We start from the raw sequence: 19,073 nt of genomic DNA on the forward strand, positions 1-19,073 counted from the left end.
AACCCCGCAACCCAGAAACAATCTCTCAACAGTATTTGTGTATTTATTTTTCGGGATCTACTGGGGAAGTCTCAAAGATCGTCCAGTAGATCACGATCGACCGGTTGGCAACCACTTCTGTAAATAATGGGTTAAGGTTGAATACGAACTGTGCCTGTGTATTCTGGTTTGAGCAGCTGCTTCTTTTGGGGTGAGAAGGATTAAAAGCTCACACAGACCCAGGATGTCTCCTGACTTTTCACACCTTTTTGGTTTCAACAAAAGGTGGAGATGAGGCAGGGTATTCCTTACATTCCTTTCCTAATTTCAGTAGAGTCTCTTATCTAAGGCTACATCCATACTAGACCGGATAATTTTGTAAATGCCGGTTTCGCGTAAAAACGATAGGCATCCACACTATCTGTTTTTGAAAATATCTCTATCCACACTGAAACGGAGATTTCAGCGAATCTCCTCCTCCTGCGCATGCACAGGACACATCTACCAAAAACAAGCCACATGTTTGGTGTCGAATCTCACCATAAAAGTGGGCGTTTGTGTAGTTACTGACTAAAAAAACTTTTTAAAAAAACGACGGACAGCTGTTGGCTCTCGCGCAGGAGGACTTAAAGGTAAAAAACCAAATACTGGAGTGTATGGAGGCAACTGAAGGGAGCTCACGGACAGTGTGACCCGGCTGACAACGAACATTGAAAAACTGACCAACTCTGTTGCATTAATAAAGCACCTTGTTAAATGTATAAAAACATGTCTGCATCAGTATTATCTTGTATTTTCATACAATGTTACATTAGGCTGTTACACATCTGTTGTCAGAGAAGTACTTGCATAAATAGGTAAACCACCTTCATTCGAGCAAGGACAGAAAGTAGGGCAAAGTGAGGACAGTATACTTATTTATTCAGTAAGTTATGGGTCAAAGTATTTGGTGAATACATTTCTACCTCTTCTGGCCTCAGTCTCGTTGCCGTCTGTTCTGAAATTGTTAGGTTGCGTTCACGGAAACAATGAAATAGCGCGCTGCCGTCTGATAGTGTTTTCAAAAGTCTCCGGTTACCCGGTCCACACTGGAAAGCCACCCTGGAAAGCGTTTTTGAAAAGCTCCTGTTTCGGGGGACGAAAACGCTGTTTTAGTGTGGACGGAGGGTAAAAACAAAGAGAAAAAGCTTCGGTTACGGATTTATCCGGCATAGTGTGGATGTAGCCTAGATTATTAAATTCTGCTCAATTTGATCAGCTGGAATGTCCATTGATCTGACTGTTCTTTTGTATTGAGATATTGAAAGATCAATTTGTCCTGCTGGCATGTAAATGTTGAGTGTCCTTGTCTCTCATGTAGGATGTGACAAATCTAATTATACTCTGGTCTCTGTTTACCTCTGCCTGGCGTGATTACGTATTCTTTGTCAAGTACGTTTACCTCTGTTTTAGGCGTTTTAAGTGGCCTTTGTCTCGGACTGTCACTGTTGCTAGGCTTTCATGACAAAGATAGTATAAAAAACTCTGTATCTGTGTGCTTCGAGAGAGAGACTTCTGCGGCTGACTCTGTGGGAGTGCAGAAGGAAGATTCTCTCTCATAGCTTGCTACTAATAGAGGTGGAAAAGAATCAACTGTGGTACTTGTTTCATTACATCGGGTTGATCACTGTTAACATCGCCACACTTCTGCCACCAACATAACATGCCTGCAACTCACTAACCCAAACCTTAAGTCTTGGAATGTGGGAGGAAACTGGACAACTTGGAGGAAATACACATGGTTACAGGGTGAATGTACTAACTCCTTAGACAGCAGCGTGAGTTGAACCTCAATCGGTGATCGCTAGCCTACAATACCATTGCTCTAACCGCTACACTACCATGCTGCTTGATTTTGATGGTATTAGAAATGTGCAAAAGTTCACCATAATATGTTGTTTGCAAGCAAAGGGATGTCTGGCAAGTGGGAGGCTGTTAAAGGTCAGGAGTTCAGGGTCTGCATGTTCCTGTTAGAGTGAAGGGCAAGGCTAGCAGAGTAGGGAACTCTAGATGACGAGACATTGAGGTTCTGATCAAGAGTAGCATAGGGTGCATCACTAGTTACATCAACTTCTGTGTGGACTGCAACGTTCTGGCAAGAACTGTCCTTTGTTATTCAAATAACAAGCCATGGGTAACAACGGACATTAAGGACATCCTGAATGCTAAAAAGAGGGCGTTTAGAGATGGAAATAGGGAGGAGCTGAGGACAATACAGAGGGACCTGAAAGCCAAGATCAGGGAGGCTAAAGACAGGTATAGGAGGAAGCTTGAGTGGAAACTCCAGCAGAACAACATAAGAGAGGTCTGGAGTGGGATGAGGACCATCACTGGGTTCTGGCAAACTAGCAACAGAGGAGCTGAAGGTAGTGTGGACAGGGCCAACGAACTTAACCTGTTCTTCAACAGATTTGACACTGTGGCCCCTGCCCATCCCCCACATGATTCATCTGTTGTCGGCCCCCAACCAACACATACTCCACTCTCCCTTCCTACCCCTCCTCACAGCCCCCCACCCTGCTCTCATGCCTACACCCCTCCCCCACCTGAAATCACCACGGTGGGCTTCACAGCTGAACAGGTGAGAAGACAGCCGAAATGCCTCCACCCAAGCAAGGCTGCAGGCCCGGATGGTGTCAGCCCCAGGGTGCTCAAAGCCTGTGCCCCCCCAGCTATGTGGAGTACTTCACCATGTCTTCAACCTGAGCCTGAGTCTCCAGAGGGTTCCTGTGCTGTGGAAGATGTCCTGCCTCGTCCCTGTACCGAAGACGTTGCGCCCCAGTGGCTCCAATGACTACAGACCGGTGGCACTGACCTCCCACATCATGAAGACCCTGGAGAGGCTTGTTCTAGCGCAGCTCCTGCCTATGGTTAGGCCACACTTAGACCCCCTCCAGTTCGCCTACCATCCCTGACTAGGAGTTGAGGATGCCATCGTCTACCTGCTGAACCGTGTCTACACCCACCTGGACAAGCCGGCGAGCACTGTGAGGGTCATGTTTTTTGACTTCTCCAGTGCGTTCAACACCATCTGCCCGGCTCTGCTGGGTGAGAAGCTGACAGTGAAGCAGGTGGATGCTTCCCTGGTGTGATGGATTATTGATTACCTGACTGGCAGACCACAGTACATGCGCTTGCAACACTGTGTGTCAGACAGAGTGGTCAGCAGCACTGGGGCTCCACAGGGGTCTGTCCTGTCTCCCTTTCTCTTCACCATCTACACCTCGGACTTCAACTACTGCACAGAGTCTTGCCATCTTCAGAAGTTTTCTGATGACTCTGCCATAGTTGGATTCATCAGCAAGGGAGATGAGGCCGAGTACAGGGCTACGGTGGGAAACTTTGTCACATGGTGCGAGCAGAATCATCTGCAGCTTAATGTGAAAAAGTCTAAGGAGCTGGCGGTGGACCTGAGGAGGGCTAAGGCACCGGTGACCCCTGTTTCCATCCAAGGGGTCAGTGTGGACATGGTGGAGGATTACAAATACCTGGGGATATGAATTGACAATAAACTGGACTGGTCAAAGAACACCGAGGCTGTCTACAAGAAGGGTCAGAGCCATCTCTATTTCCTGAGGAGACTGAGGTCCTTTAACATCTGTCGGACGATGCTGAGTATGTTCTACGAGGCTGTGGTGGCCAGTGCTATCATGTTTGCTGTTGTGTGTTGGGGCAGCAGGCTGAGGGTAGCAGACACCAACAGACTCAACAAACTCATTCGTAAGGCCAGTGATGTTGTGGGGGTGGAACTGGACTCTCTGACGGTGGTGTCTGAAAAGAGGATGCTGTCCAAGTTGCATGCCACCTTGGACAATGTCTCCCATCCCCTCCATAATGTACTGGTTAGGCACAGGAGTACATTCAGCCAGAGACTCATTCTACCGAGATACAACACTGAGCGTCATAGGAAGTCATTCCTGCCTGTGGCCATCAAACTTTACAACTCCTCCCTCGGAGTGTCAGACACCCTGAGCCAATAGGCTGGTCCTGGACTAATTTCCACTTGGCATAATTTACCTATTATTTAATTATTTATGGTTTTATATTGCTATATTTCTACACTATTCTTGGCTGGTGCGACTGTAACGAAACCCAATTTCCCTCGGGATCAATAAAGTATGTCTGTCTGTCTGGAATACTCAAGAAGGGATCTGGAGGGCAAAATGGGGGACATTAGATATCTTTGCTGGAAAAGATTAAGGAGAATCCAAAGAAATTTCACATTAAAGGAAAAGGGTAACTAGAGAGAAAATAGGGTCCCTCAAAAATCAAAGTGGATATCTTGGTGTGGAGCCACAGGAGTTGGGTGAGATCCTCAATGAATATTTCTCCTCTGTTTCTATAGTAGAGGAAGACATGAAGACTTCAGACCCTGAGATAATTACAGGGAGGTCTTGGAGATAGGACCCTTTACGGTAGAGGAGGTGGCGAATGTATAAAAGTAGATAAATCTCCAGGGCTGGATCAAGTATATCCAAGAACACAGTGGGAAGCTGGAGAAGAATCTGTGGGAACCCTGGCTGAGACATTCGCAACATCGTTAGCAAAAAGTGATGGGACAGAAGACTGAAGGGTAACTAACATTGTGCCTTTACTTAGGACGAGCTGCAAAGAAAAGCCTGGGAACTATAGATCAGTAAGGGGAACATCTGTGGTAGATAAGTTATTAGCAAGGATTCTGAAGTACAAGATGTATATGCATTTGGAAAAGACAGGTGTTGTTAGGATAATTGGCATGCTTTTCACCATCTACACCTCGGACTTCAGCTACAACACAGAGTCTTGCCATCTTCAGAAGTTTTCTGATGACTCTGCCATAGTTGGGTGCATCAGCAAGGGAGATGAGGCTGAGTACAGGGCTACAGTGGGAAACTTTGTCACATGGTGTGAGCAGAATCATCTGCAGCTTAATGTGGAAAAAGTCTAAGGAGCTGGCGGTGGACCTGAGGAGGACTAAGGCACCGGTGACCCCTGTTTCCATCCAAGGGGTCAGTGTGGACATGGTGGAGGATTACAAATACCTGGGGATACGAATGGACAATAAACTGGACTGGTCAAAGAACACCGAGGCTGTCTACAAGAAGGGTCAGAGCCGTCTCTATTTCCTGAGGAGACTGAGGTCCTTTAACATCTGCCGGATGACGCTGAGGATGTTCTACGAGGCTGTGGTGGCCAGTGCTATCGTGTTTGCTATTGTGTGCTGGGGCAGCAGACTGAGGGTAGCAGACACCAACAGAATCAACAAACTCATTCATAAGGCCAGTGATGTTGTGGGTGTGGAACTGGACTCTCTGACGGTGGTATCTGAAAAGAGGATGCTGTCCAAGTTGCATGTCATCTTGGACAATGTCTCCCATCCACTCCATAATGTACTGGTTAGGCACAGGAGTACATTCAGCCAGAGACTCATTCCACTGAGATGTAACAATGAGCGTCATAGGAAGTCATTCCTACCTGTGGCCATCAAACTTTACAACTCCTCCCTCGGAGTGTCAGACACCCTGTGCCAATAGGCGGGTCCTGGGCTAATTTCCACTTGGCATAATTTACCTATTATTATTTAATCATTTATGGTTTTATATTGCTATATTTCTACACTATTCTTGGTTGGTGCGGCTGTAATGAAACCCAATTCCCTCAGGACCAATAAAGTATGTTTATCTGTCTGTCTTTATGCATGGGAGACCATTTCCCACGAATTTGACTTGAGTTATTTTGAGCAGGTGACCAAAGGGACTGAAAATAGAGCAGTAAATGCTGTCTACAAGGCCTTTGACAAGATTCCATATGTCCTGATGAAGGGTCTTGGCCCAAATCATCAACTGCTTAATCCCGTCCATAGATACTACCTGACCTGCTCAGTTCGTCTCCAGCAATTTGTGTGTAGTCCTGTAGACAGCAAAGATATTCATCAGGACATATAGAAGGATCTTGATCAGCTGGGGAAGTAGGCTAAGGAATGGCAATTGGAGTTGGTCAAGTGTGAGGTGTTGCATTTCGGGAAAACAAATGAGGATAGGGCTTTCATAGTGACAGCGGGGTCCTGGGGAATGTTGTATGTAGAATAGGAGGACCTCGGAGTACAAATCCATTGTTCTCTGAAAGTGGTGTCATAGGTAAACAGGATGGTGAAGGAGGCATTTGACATGCTGGCCCACATCAGTCAGTGCATTGAGTAAAATAGTTGGGCTGTTGCATTTGGAATATTATGTTTAGTTTTTGTCACCCTGCTATTGGAAAGATACCATTAAGCTAGAAAGGGTGCAGAAGGAATTTACAAGGATGTTGCTGGGACTTCAGGGACTGAGTTATGGAGAGGCTGATCAGGTTCGGACGTTATTCCTTGGAGCACAAGAAAATGAGGGTGATACTATAAAGGTTTATAAAATCATGAGTTGTATAGATACAGCAAATGCACTCAAGTCTTTTAACCAGGATTGGAGAATCGAGAACTAGAGGGTAAACATTAAGGTGAGATTAGAGAGATGTATTGGAAACCTGAGGATCAATTTTTTCACATGGATATTTGTCTGTATGTGAAACAAGCTACTCGAGGAAGCGGTTGAAGCAGGTACATTAACAACATTTAAAAGGCACTTGGACAGGTACATGGATAGGGAAGATTTAGAGGGATATGGGCCAAACATAGGCAAGTAGGACCAGTTTAGATGGGAATCTCGGTTGGCATGGATGAGTTGGACAGGAGGGTCTACTTCCATGTTGTGTGACTATCACAAGATCATCTGATTCCTTGGTTTTGTCAGCACCTGCAAAGCATAGGGTAGAGAGAAAATGAGCTGGAGACAATTAAAAGAGTTGGAAAGCATAAAGTAACTGCATATGGAATGCTTATCAACAAAATATTAAGAGAACAAAATAGTACAAAAACACTCAGCAGCAGCATAGTACAACTGGGAAAACGTTCATTACCAGCAGCCAAATTCATGTTGCTCCACTTCCCAATGCCCAGGGCAATAAGTTTGAAGCAAAACACAGCAGGTGCAGGAGGAGGACACAAACAGAGTGAAACTGAGTTAATGTTTCAGGTTGAACAGAACAGGCACAATGAGAAGACAGCAGTGTTAAGTTGTGAGGAGGGGAGAGAGAACAGGACACATCTGCGATACGGTGCAGATGAAAGTTGTCTAAGTAACAATACTTTAATAGCTGGAAGTTGGAGACAAAGATAAGAAAAACAAATTGAAACAGGGAGTGCAGAAATAACTATAATCAAAACTGGCTTCCTGAAATTACTAAACTTTTAAAAAGCTTTGAAGGCTTCAAGCCAAGAAGAAAATGAGGCACTCTTCCTCAAGCTAATGTTGGGCATCATTGAGCCATATAGTAGGCTGAAGGCAGAGAGGTCAGAGTGGGAATCCTGCTGAGGATTAAAGTGACAAGCAACTGGAAGCTCAAGGTCATCTAAGTGGACCAAATAGAGGTGTTCTACAAATCAGTCAACTAACCTGCATTTGAGTTTCCCCAGTGTGGGGGAGACCACATTGTGAGGATTGATTGCAGTAAACTAGATTGCATGAATAACAAGTGAATCACTACTTTATCTAGATTACCAGTAATAATTTAAAAAAAAACAGTAATATGCTCTACAGCCATACACAATTTAATTTCTCAACAAAATGTCATTTCTCCGCCTACACAATATAATCTACAATATTAGCAACCTTTGAGAGCAATAGCTCCCTGGCTGATTCATTGCTCTGGAGCGTGAGCTGGGGACCCAGAGTGAAAGATGTGCGGTGTGAGACAGGGACTTGAGGTGTGCCTGCAGCCAGAGCCAGGAACTGCATCGTTCGTTTTCACAAGAGATTCTGCAGATGCAGGAAATCCAGAACAACACACAAAATGCTGAAGGAACTCTCCATGGTTCAAAGTTTGATGTAAATTTTACGTAGCCTAAAGAACATCACCATGGTTCACCGGCGCCATCAGGGTGATACCAAGTTAGGTGCCATATATGGGGGGGGGTGGGGGGGGGGGGGGGAATAAACAGTCAACATTTTTGGATGAGAATCTTCATCAGGACTGGAAAGGAATGGTGCAGGGGGCAGAAGCCAGAATAAGAAGGTGGGGGGGGGGGGGGGGGGGAAAGAGAGGAGGAGGAGGGGAAGAGGTACAATCTTATAAGTGATGGGGGAAACAAGGTGAGGGGATGGTGGATGTGTGTGGGGGACAGGGAACGTTATAGTAACACATTGCAAATTCCTCTTTGATAAGGCGCCAGGTGCCTTGGTATATTTTCCTACAGCAAGGCTCTATATAAGGCTCTATAAGGCTCAAGAAGTTTATTTTATACTCAAGTCCTAGAACGGAATCGGAAAAGTAATTTCCAGCTCTGAAATGAAAGAGCAACTCACTTTGCCAATGCTGATACACAAATTTACAAAGATTACTAATCTCTCCCAACAATACATCTGTGAGGTGCAATGCTGCTAGTTGTGTACAAGGAGATAAGATGTCTGAATCTCTGAGAAACTCTTAAGTGTTCTCTAATTTTTGTGCACCAGTCACTGTTCCAGTATCTTGCAATGCCTGATAAGGGTGTACAACTGAGTCAACACCCACACCCTAGCCTCTGATCCGTGTGTGATGCAATGCTACAACACTCCCCTTTCGTTCATGAATTGCTCACCTCAAAGAAGTAAAGCTAAACAGGTCTATATTTGGGTCAACATTAAAAATGAGATTTTCAATTATAAAGATACAGCCATTTTGTGCCTGGGAGATTAAAATTAGCTTTATTTATCACATATACATCAAAACAAAATGAAATATTGCTTTGTTTCAACAACCAACACAGTCCGAAGACAGCACTGACATAGCATGCCCACAATTTACTAATCCTAATCCATGTGTCTTTGGAATGTGGGATGCAACCAAAGCATCTGGGAGAAAACCACGCAGTCACGGGGAGAACATACAAACTCCTTACAGACAGCGGTGGGCATTGAACCTGATCATTGGTGCTGATGCTCTGACTTGTACTATTGATATTGTAACTCAGAGTCAGAATTAGGTTTATTATCACTGATTTATACAGTGCATAGAAGTCAGCACAACGCTTTATGGCACAGGTGACCTAGGTTCAGTTTTGACCACTGCCTGTAAGGAGTCTGTATGCTCCTCCATTGATCGTGAGTGTTTCCCTCCGGGTGCCGTCCGGTTTCCTCCCGCAGTCCAAAGGCATCGGTTAATTAGTCATTGTAAATTGTCCTGTAATCAGGATAGGATTAAATTGGGGGATTGTTGGTCAGTGTGGCTCTAAGGGCTGGAAGAGTATATTCCACGCTGTACGTCAATAAATAAAAGTTGTCCTGAGAGCTTCACATTGAAAAGGGCTGTGAAAGCAGTGGTGAAAGTCCTCAGCTAGAGAGTAAAGTGCTGAGGCATCCTGTGGTATAATCCACCTAATTTAACAACACTTAAATCCTGTTCCCAGTCGCTCAACATCCTAGAGCAAGAAGAAAACAGCACAGTTTAAATGGCTTATGAAGCTTAAATAGAGGAAACAAATTTAGATACATCTGTGAATAAGTTACAAGAGCTGGCCTGTTGAACTGTGACAGAGGGCTAATTATTGACTGGCCAGAACACATGAGCACTGACACAACCATGAGCCAAATACAATTCATTGCACAAATTTGCTCTCCTTGAGGAACTGGGCCAAGCTATTCTTGCACTGCAGGAAAGCAGCTGGCACATGAAACTGCTGCTGCCCGACCTTTCAGTACAATGAAAGCTCTGTCCAGAAGTACAATAAATACTGTGGACAAAATACAAATATGAGCCTGAAGACATGACTACCTGGGTAAAGGTTCAACGATGCAAACTTGGAATATGCCCTGATGTTGCTCCCTGTGCAGCTAGGTGTTAAAAGTAAACCTGACGCACCAAGCAGCAAGTAGGAATTGAAATGTATCTTCATTAACAGCTGGCAAGGCTGATTTGTGCCCAATTCTAGAAATTCCCACTTAGCTGAGTGAGTCCTCATGCAACTTCAAGGCGCAGCTATGTTGACAAGGTACATAACGTCAAGGCAGCTCAGATCTACCTTCCTTCCTAAAATGGACAACAGTCTGACATCTTCACCTTCATGTTAATTCAGTTTTTAATTTCCTACTTTTTGTTGCCTCTGAAGTTAAACTCATTTGATGAGATTTCATTCTTTGGTTTATTATTTTAGGCTTAAAAACACAAGAACATAAGAAATAGGAGCAGGAGTAGGCTACCTGGCCCCTTGAGCCTGCTCCGCCATTCAATAGATCTGGCCATGGACTCATCTCTACCTACCTGCCTTTTCCCCATACCCCTCAATTCCCCTACTATGCAAAAATCAATCCAACCTTGTCTTAAATATATTTACTGCTTCATTGGGCAGAGAATTCCACAGATTCTCCACTCTCTGAGAAAAGCAGTTCCTCCTCAACTCCACCCTAAATCTACTCCCCCGAATCTTGAGGCTATGTCCCCTAGTTCTGGTCTCACCTACCAGTGGAAACAACTTTCCTGCCTCTATCTTATCTATCCCTTTCATAATTTTATGTTTCTCTAAGATTTCCTCTCATTCTTCTGAATTCCAGCAAGTACAGTCCCAGGCGACAATCTCTCCTCATTCTCATCTCTGGAATCAACCTGGTGAACCTCCTTTGCACTGCCTCCAAAGCCTCTGGTCATCTCAGAGACTGAGGTACACAGATCTTTCCAACGAGTGGACAGTCACAAGGCTGTGGGACCGGACGGCATCCCAGGGCGAGAACTCAGGATGTGTGCAGCACAACTGGCAGGTGTGTTTACTGACATTTTTAATCTCCTCTCCCAGTGTAGAGTGCCCTCCTGCTTCAAATTATCCACCATTGTCCCTGTACCAAAAAAGACCAAGGTAACATGTCTGAACGACTGGCATCCTGTCACACTCACCTCAAAAATAAGCAAATGCTTTGAGAGGCTGGTCAAGGACTACATCTGCAGCTTGCTACCACCCACACTGGACCCAGTGGCCATTTTATTAGGTGCATCTGTACACCTGCTCGTTAATGCAAATATCTAATCAGCCAGCCACGAGGCAGCAACTCGATGCATAAAAACATCCAGACATGGTCGAGAGGTTCAGTTGTCCAGACCAAACATCAGAATGGGGAAGAAATGTAATCAAAGTGACTTTTGACTGTGGAATGAGTATTTATGACAGACAGGGTGGGTTGAGTATCTCAGAAACTGCTGACCTGGGATTTTCATGCACAACGGTCTGCAGAGTTTACAGAGAATGATGCGAAAAACAAAAAAAAATTCAGTTCTGTGGGTGATAACACCTTGTTAGAGAGGTCAGAATGGTTTCAGCTGACAGTAACTCAATCACACAATACAACAGTGCTATGCAGAAGAGACCTCTGAACACGCATGTTGAACCTTGAATTGGACGGGCTACAGCAGCAGAAGACCACGGACATACACTCCATGGCCATTTTATTAGGTACAGCACAATAAAGAAAATCCAGCCTGACCATTTGTGCTCAATCAAAGCAATGCAAGTTGTCGTTGGTAGATCTATTAAGTTGCATTTTCTCACCTATAACTGGCTTGCTAATGATCAGCTTTATTTATGCCAAGATCACTCAGCTTCAGACATCAGTATAGCCTTGGTTTCAACATGGACAGAACTGAACTCAAAGGCGAATTCCAGTCACTCTCACCAGACATCAAGGTTGCATTTGACAGAGTGAGACATCAAGAAGTTTTGGTAAAACTGAAGCCTGCAGGGATCAAAAAAGGAAAACTCTCCATTGGCCAAAGTCACTGTTTATACAAAGTGTAATGCAGATAATATATCTGCTCACTTGCACAGGGTAGTTGGAAAAAGGGTAATAAGCAAACTGTGAACACAAGAGATTCTGCGTCACACTCACAAAATGTTGGAGGAACTCAGCAGGTCAGGCAGCATCTACGGATCACCACTGAACAGAACTTCAATGGGATATGAATGATATGGGTTAAAGAGCAGGTCAGAGTTAAGTTTTATGTACCATGTGATTCACATGAACATTAAGAGCAGAGTAAGCCAGTAGGCTCTTCGAGCCTTCTCTGCTTTTCATTTGGATCATGGCTGGTGTCCTACACCAGCACCACTTTCCAACACCATCCCCACATCCACTGATTTCCATTAATATCCAGAAATCTATGAATCTCCATCCAAATGTGCTATTTGCAAACAGTACTACTGAAATTCATCAAGGGTTATAGCTTCATAGAGCAATATAGCACAGATACAACCCTTTTGGCCCAAACTGGCCATGCCAACCATGTGGCCTACCCAACTAACTAGCCTCCATTTCCTGCGTTCGGCCCATGTTCCTCCAAGCCCCACCTCTCCATATATCTATCCAGGTGCTTCATAAATTATACCACTGCACCTGCCTCGACCAATTCCTTTGGCAGCTTGTTCCATAGAACATCACCCTCCATGTGAAAAAGCTGTCCCTTAGCTATCGTTGTTCCTCTCCGCACCTTGTGATGCATCGGGCAGCAACCCCGCTGTTTCTTTACCATTTCTGTCTGTTTTCTTGCGAGGCCAAATTGCGAGCTCATCACTCAACACAGCACAGATGGAAAGCGTGCCAAGGAGCTGGCCGGATTTGAACCCAGCACTGCTCGCCTCGAAGTCCGGTGCAGATGCCACTATGCCACCAGCTGGCTTGCCCCTTACCCATGTCTCTCATCATTTTAAACAGTTCTATAAGGTTGCCCCCTCATTCTCCCACGTTCCAAGGAATAAAGACCTTGCCTGGCCAATCTCTCTCTACAATTCAGGACCTCCAGTCCTGGCAACATCCTCATAAATCCCTCCTACACTCTGTCCAGCTTAATCGTTTATTTTCTATAGAAGGGTGACCAAAGCTATGCACAGTACTTCAATTGCAGCCTCACCAATGACTAGCACAACTGCAACATGATGTCCAACTCTGTACTCAATGCCCTGACTGATGAAGGCCAGTGTATTAAACACCTTTTACACTACCCTCTCTATCTGTGATGCTGCTCTCAACAAACAATGCTCTTGACAGCACCTCCCAAATCCCTGACCTCTGCCATCGGAAAGGATAATGGGCAAAAGATACACGGGCAGAATGCCTTCCAAGTCACACAACATCCTGACTTGGTTCCTTTATCACCCCTGGATCTAAATGCTGGAAACTCCTAGCCCACAACTTTGTGGCGGCATCTTTACTGCCGGGGTGGTGGTAGAGGCAGATACATTTAGGGGCATTTAAGAAGCTCTTACATAGGCACATGGATGATTAATAAAAGTTAGATTGATTTTAGAGTAAGTTGGCACAACGTCATGGGCCAAAGAACTTGTACTGTGCTATAATGTTCTATATTAATGGGTTGGATTCTCCCTGCCATATCGCTGTGATCATATCTGCCCAGATTACTATACAGCTTCTATAGAAATCCTCATGATGTAAACAAAATCAAATTCACATTGTAGTTATAACAGTGAAGATGCTTCAAAGACTGGTAAGCAATAAGTTAAGGTACCCTTGGCTCTGATTTAGTTATCACCTCAGTCATGTCCATTCCACCCACAAGACACAGACTCCTATTTTCACTTCAAAAATGAGTAATTTACATTTATTTGTATTACAGCCCAGGGCAAGAGTGCAAATGCTTTCTGGTTCACAACCACACGGACTCATTGCCATCTACAATCCTAATTTGACAAAGAGATTTTGACTTTTTTGGCCTGAATTGGCAAATCCTGCATGCACTGACTACATAGCCTCCAGCAACCCTCCAAGCTTCTGGTAACCGTAACCCAGCTGTAACAGCCCTACTATCAGTTCTGGAACCATTAACCATTCCCACTCTGCCCAACTTCAAAAGCACTACACCACTATTTCCACGCATTTGTCCTCACTCTTGTCCAGTGTCCTTTTGATTTTAGTTACCCACTTTAGTATACTGCCACTGCTCTACAAAATCTTTGTGGCACTAGACAAAAACTGCTGGAGGAACTCAGCAGGTCAGGCAACATTTATGGAGTGACATGAATGATCAGTGTTTTGGACCAAGACCCTTCATCAGGAAAGAAAGAGGGCAGAAGCCAGAATAAAAAAAGAGGGGGAGGAGCAGTAGCTGGTGATTGATTGATCAATCCAGAAATCCAGGTGAGGGGGAAAGGTAGGTTAGATGAGGCAGGGGGAGAAGCAAAAATGGTGTGAGAAGCTGGGAGGTGATAGGTGGAAGAGGCAAAAGGCTAAATAAGATGCAATCTGATAGGACAGGACAGTGGGCCATGGAGTAAAGTGAAGGAGTGAGGAACAGAATGGAGAAAGGTGTGGGTGATGAGCAGGTCATGAGGGTGAGGAAGAGGGGGAAAAAAGGGGTCAAGGGGCCAGAGAGATGAGGGAAAACAGGAGCACATGGTTACCAGAAGGTTGGAGACTACCAAGATGGAATATGAGGTGCTGTAACTCTAATCTATGACTAGCCTCAGTTTGGTGGTAAAAGAGGCCGTTTAGAAATGTCAGTGTAAGAATGGGAAGCGGTATTAAATTGGTTGGTCACTGGGAGATCCCATTTGTTATGGTGGACAGAACAAAGACGCTTGGCAAAGCGATCCCCTAATCGGTGTCTGGTCTCACATTAGTTAAATAGGGGGAGGGTTAGGAAGCAATGAAATACTCCAATAATTCTGCTCAGCAGTTCCAAATCTTTGTGTAGTTGCAGTGCAGCATGACGCATTTCATGTTTACTGATGATCCAAAGGTACGTGGAAAAGCAAACTGTGAGGAGTCTGCAAAAGCTCATGGGTAAAACCAGTGGTCAAAAAGATGGAATACAGGACAAGCACGGGCACAGAATACAAGTGACAAATACTAGTGCGTGCTGATCTCATTATGCTACAAGGTAAACATGCAGGTACATTCAGAACACTCTGTTCTAATTCCTGGGCTGAGAGATTGCTCCTTAAAGAAAGATTCAATAAGATAGTTTGATATTATTTTCCAAGAATGAGGTGGCAGATTGAAAGTGCAAGCCTCAGAGAGACTAATGCCAAGAGAAGGTTTCTTCAGGGAAAAATATAGAATCAGCAGAGTATAATCTCAGAATAAGACATATACAGCTTTTCTCTTTACTGCATTCGACTTCTCTAACTGAGAAGGACAGCAAAATCAAAGTTTCAGCAAATTCAAGACTGCAATTGATATGAGTTTAGAGATGGTACAGCGAACATTGAATACGTCAGAGGCAAACATTGTGACGTCCTGTGCAGACACAGGTGTTTCAATGTAACACAATTGGTCCCTTCAATCATCCCCAAATTGTTCCATCCAAGCCTTGAGCTGTCAGGGACCAAAGCTCAGGAAATACTTTCATCGGCTTCTCATACGATCTTTAAAAGCTGCATTATTCCATGCTCTCAGTCATCAGTTTTATCATCTGTAGCTGGGTTTAAATTTCTTTTTAATAACTACGTGCAAGGTACTGCGTTATTGTTTTGACATTTTGAATCCCACACAAGGTCAAACAATGGGGTCCATTGATTAGACTTTGCATCTACTGTTTGCCACTAAGGAGCAATGTGCCACTCACAAAGTTTATCATTACGTTGGCTTATACGAACAGTAAACATGACTGGCACCATGAAAGCTCAAATTCCAGGCAAATCTGATTGAACATGTCCCTTACTGGTAAAAATTATTATGGAACCTCGAACTCAAGAGACCGCGATCACGAAAAGGTAACAGAAGCACAAAACTCCCTGCCTGGGAGACCCCCCCACCCCCACTCCAACCCCACATACACGGGAGCTACAATCCATCCAACTCTGTCAGGGCCCCATCACACACATCCGCACCTCCAATATTCCTTTAGCCAATGCGATATTTCATTGTTTCTCCTTAGTCATTCTATACGCAGCATCCTACCTGCCCGGCCGCTCCGGCTTCAGGATCCTCTGTTCAACTAGGCTCGGAAAGTTCCGACATCCAGGTCCCCTGGACGGCCTGGCCCGGCCCACCCTGCCGCTCATTGGCTATATCCACTCCCGCCAGACCGCCTGACCCTAACAAAACGGCCAATCAGGATCAGCAGGCCTCCAAGCGCAATGCCCCCTGCCGGCTGCCGCAGCGCCTACAGCGGCTCGTCGACTGTGTGAGGTACGCTTGCAATTGTGTTCCACCAACCACTGTACTGTAAATGCTACATTACATATTCCCTCGTCCACTTCTAATCCTTTATAAAGCGTTGCATTCACGAGTAAGCGTTTATTGTCTGTCCTCAATCTAAAATGAGGGGCTGGCGTTTGGAGGACCGCTCCGGAACCCTGTTGAACCGGATGCGTTATTATAATCAGTGAACTCCCCTCATTATTATTCATTAAAATGTTATTTCACGAACTGAATTCAAATTCAGTTGCCAAGGCTGATTTTACTGTCGATCAATATAGTACCGCCATTCACAAAAAACACAATTTTGCAATTTTTCCAGCTGAAACGATACAATTTGGCAACATGCAAACATAAAAGTACTGCAGATATGAAATAAAAATCAAGAAACACTTAGCAGGTCAAACAGCATCTGTGAAGAGAGAAAAAAACAAAATTAACTTTTCAGGTACTTTGTGCTTGTATTTCAACAGACTGTGCTGGTGAATGTCAAACAGAACAAATGCCAATTGTTGCCCACTGAAACTATGATTACAGCACCATCATTTTTTAATCACTAGTAAACAACCAACATTCGTTTCACATGTGTGCCCAGGACCATTGAATGATTTTTAGATATGAGCTCTTAACATTCAGTTAATTTTGGACAAGCAGGAGTTTTGAGGTAACAGGAGTTCAGGATCTGTGTTTGGTTTCTCCAGTGTGGTGGAGATCACATTATGATCGCCAAATGCAGGAAAAAATACAAATGAATGGCTGCTTCACCTGGAAGGACAGCTCATATCCTTGGATGGTGATACCCTTTTACCTCTCACCTTCCCACTCTACAAAAGAAGCATTCCATGTCTACATGCAGTAAGTTCGGATCTTGACACAAGAGACTGCAGATGCTGGAATCTAAAACAAAAAACAAACTGCTGAAGGAAGATTAGGATCTAATTTGGGGCCAATGTAATGATGAAAAATAAGGTAAAAAGATCCCTAAAAACCCTAAGGCATCATGGAACCCTGGATATTGAGGTACGGATCAAGAAACAAAAGGAGGCTTATGTTAGATGAGGAGAATTCAAAATTAAAAAGGTGCTTCAGGCGTGTAGGAACTTTACTTGGTGGGAGAAAGAACAAAAAAATAAATTAAGAGAATAAAACATGTATGAAATAGCTAATGTTCTAGTATTAAAGTCCCAGTCTACACAACCTCTCCATGTAACTCAGGTCCCCGAGTCCAGACAATATCTTGGTAAATCTCTTTTGCACTCTTTCTAGTTTAATAACATCATTCCTATAACAGGGTGATCAAAACTGTACACAGTACTCCAAAAGGGCCATCACGCCAGCATCTTATGTAATTGCAACCTAACTTCCTGACTCTTAATACTCAAATGTCCTTATTGATAAAGGCCAATGTGCCAAACGCCTTTTTCACCACCTTATCTACCTGTGATGATGCTTTCAGTGAATGATGCATTTGTACTCCTAGATATCCTCTGCACCATGACACTCCCCAGGGTCCTGCCATTCCCTGTATAAGGTCTTAGCCTGGTTTGATCTCCCAAAGTGCAAAATCTTACATTCACCTGGATTGAGAGCCATTTGTCAATCCCCAGCCCTCTACCCAGCTGATCAAGGTTCCCCTGTAATTGTTCATAATCTCCTACACTGTCTACAACACCACCTATTTACTATCACTACAAACTTACTAACCATGTTGTGTACATTCCTATCCAATGTGTTTCTAAACACAGTATTTACAAACAAAGGTCCCAGCGCCGACCCCTGTGGGCCACCACTAGACAGAGGCCTCCGGTCCGAGGAACGACCATCACCCATCACCCTCTGCTTCCCTCCACTGAGACAATTATGAATCCAATCTGATATCTGCCCTTGGATCCCATGTGATCTAATCTCCCAGACTAGTCTGCCATAAGGGACCTTGTCAAAGGCCTTGCTAAAGCCCATATAGACAACATCCAAGCCCTACCCTCATCTACTCTCTTGGTTACCTCCTCAAAGAACTCCAAGAGTTTTATCAGACAAGACTTCCCCCACACAAAGTCGTGCTGACTGTCCCGTGACCAGGTGCCATGTAGCCTAGCGGTTAGCACAACACTATTACAGCTTGGAGCTTTGGAGTTTGGAGTTTAATTCCAACGTTGTCTGTAAGGAGTTTGTACGCCTTCCGTGAATGCATGGGTTTCCTCTGGGGCCTCCCACATTCCAAAGATGTACCAGTTAGTAAGTTAATTTCAACTCTGCCCTCAACCACATCTCCTCCATTTTGCCCATGTCTTCCCTCACCCCATCCTCCTGCCACCCCACCAAGGAGAGGGTTCCTCTTGTCCTCACTTACCACCCCACCAGCCTCCCTGTCCAGCACACAATTCTCAGTAACTTATGCAATCTCCAATGGGATCCCACTACCAAACGCATCTTTCCCTCCCCTCCCCCAACTTCTTGCTTTCCGCATGCGACTTCCTTGTCCATTCGTCTCTCCCCACTAATCTGCCTCCTGGCACTTATCCTTGCAAGTGGAGCAAGTGCTCCACCTGCCCTTGCACCTCCTCCCTCACTACCATTCAGAGCCCCAAACAGTCCTTCCAGGTGAGGCGACACTTCACCTGTGAGTCTGTTGGGGGGTCATCTACTGTGTCTGGTGCTCCCAGTGTGGTCTCCTGGTTTATCAGTGAGACCCGATGTAGATTGGGAGACCGCTTCGCCAAGCACCTATGCTCCATCCGCCAGAAAAAGTGGGATCTCTCAGTGGCCACCCATTTTAATTCCTCTTCCCATTCCCATTCCGGCATGTCGGTCCATGTCCTCCTCCATTGTCACAGATGAGGCCACACTCAAGTTGGAGGAGCAACACCT

At 44.8% G+C, this 19,073-nt stretch overlaps 1 protein-coding gene across 3 annotated transcripts in view; it reads right to left on the minus strand.

Annotated features, from left to right (window-relative positions):
* Window positions 1–16,067, minus strand: part of LOC140741225 (natural resistance-associated macrophage protein 2-like) — a 124,014-nt gene extending 107,947 nt beyond the window's left edge. For 2 of the 3 annotated variants that reach the window (XM_073071182.1, XM_073071181.1), the window contains exon 1: window positions 15,966–16,067. The gene's annotated coding sequence lies outside the window, so the exon portion shown is untranslated. Of the gene's footprint in view, window positions 1–15,895; window positions 15,938–15,965 lie in introns of those variants that run through there. The other variant, XM_073071183.1, reaches the window with a different exon arrangement.
* Between the last annotated feature and the right edge of the window lie 3,006 nt (window positions 16,068–19,073).

This window comes from Hemitrygon akajei, chromosome 18, assembly GCF_048418815.1.
Source record: "Hemitrygon akajei chromosome 18, sHemAka1.3, whole genome shotgun sequence".
NCBI lineage: Eukaryota > Metazoa > Chordata > Chondrichthyes > Myliobatiformes > Dasyatidae > Hemitrygon > Hemitrygon akajei.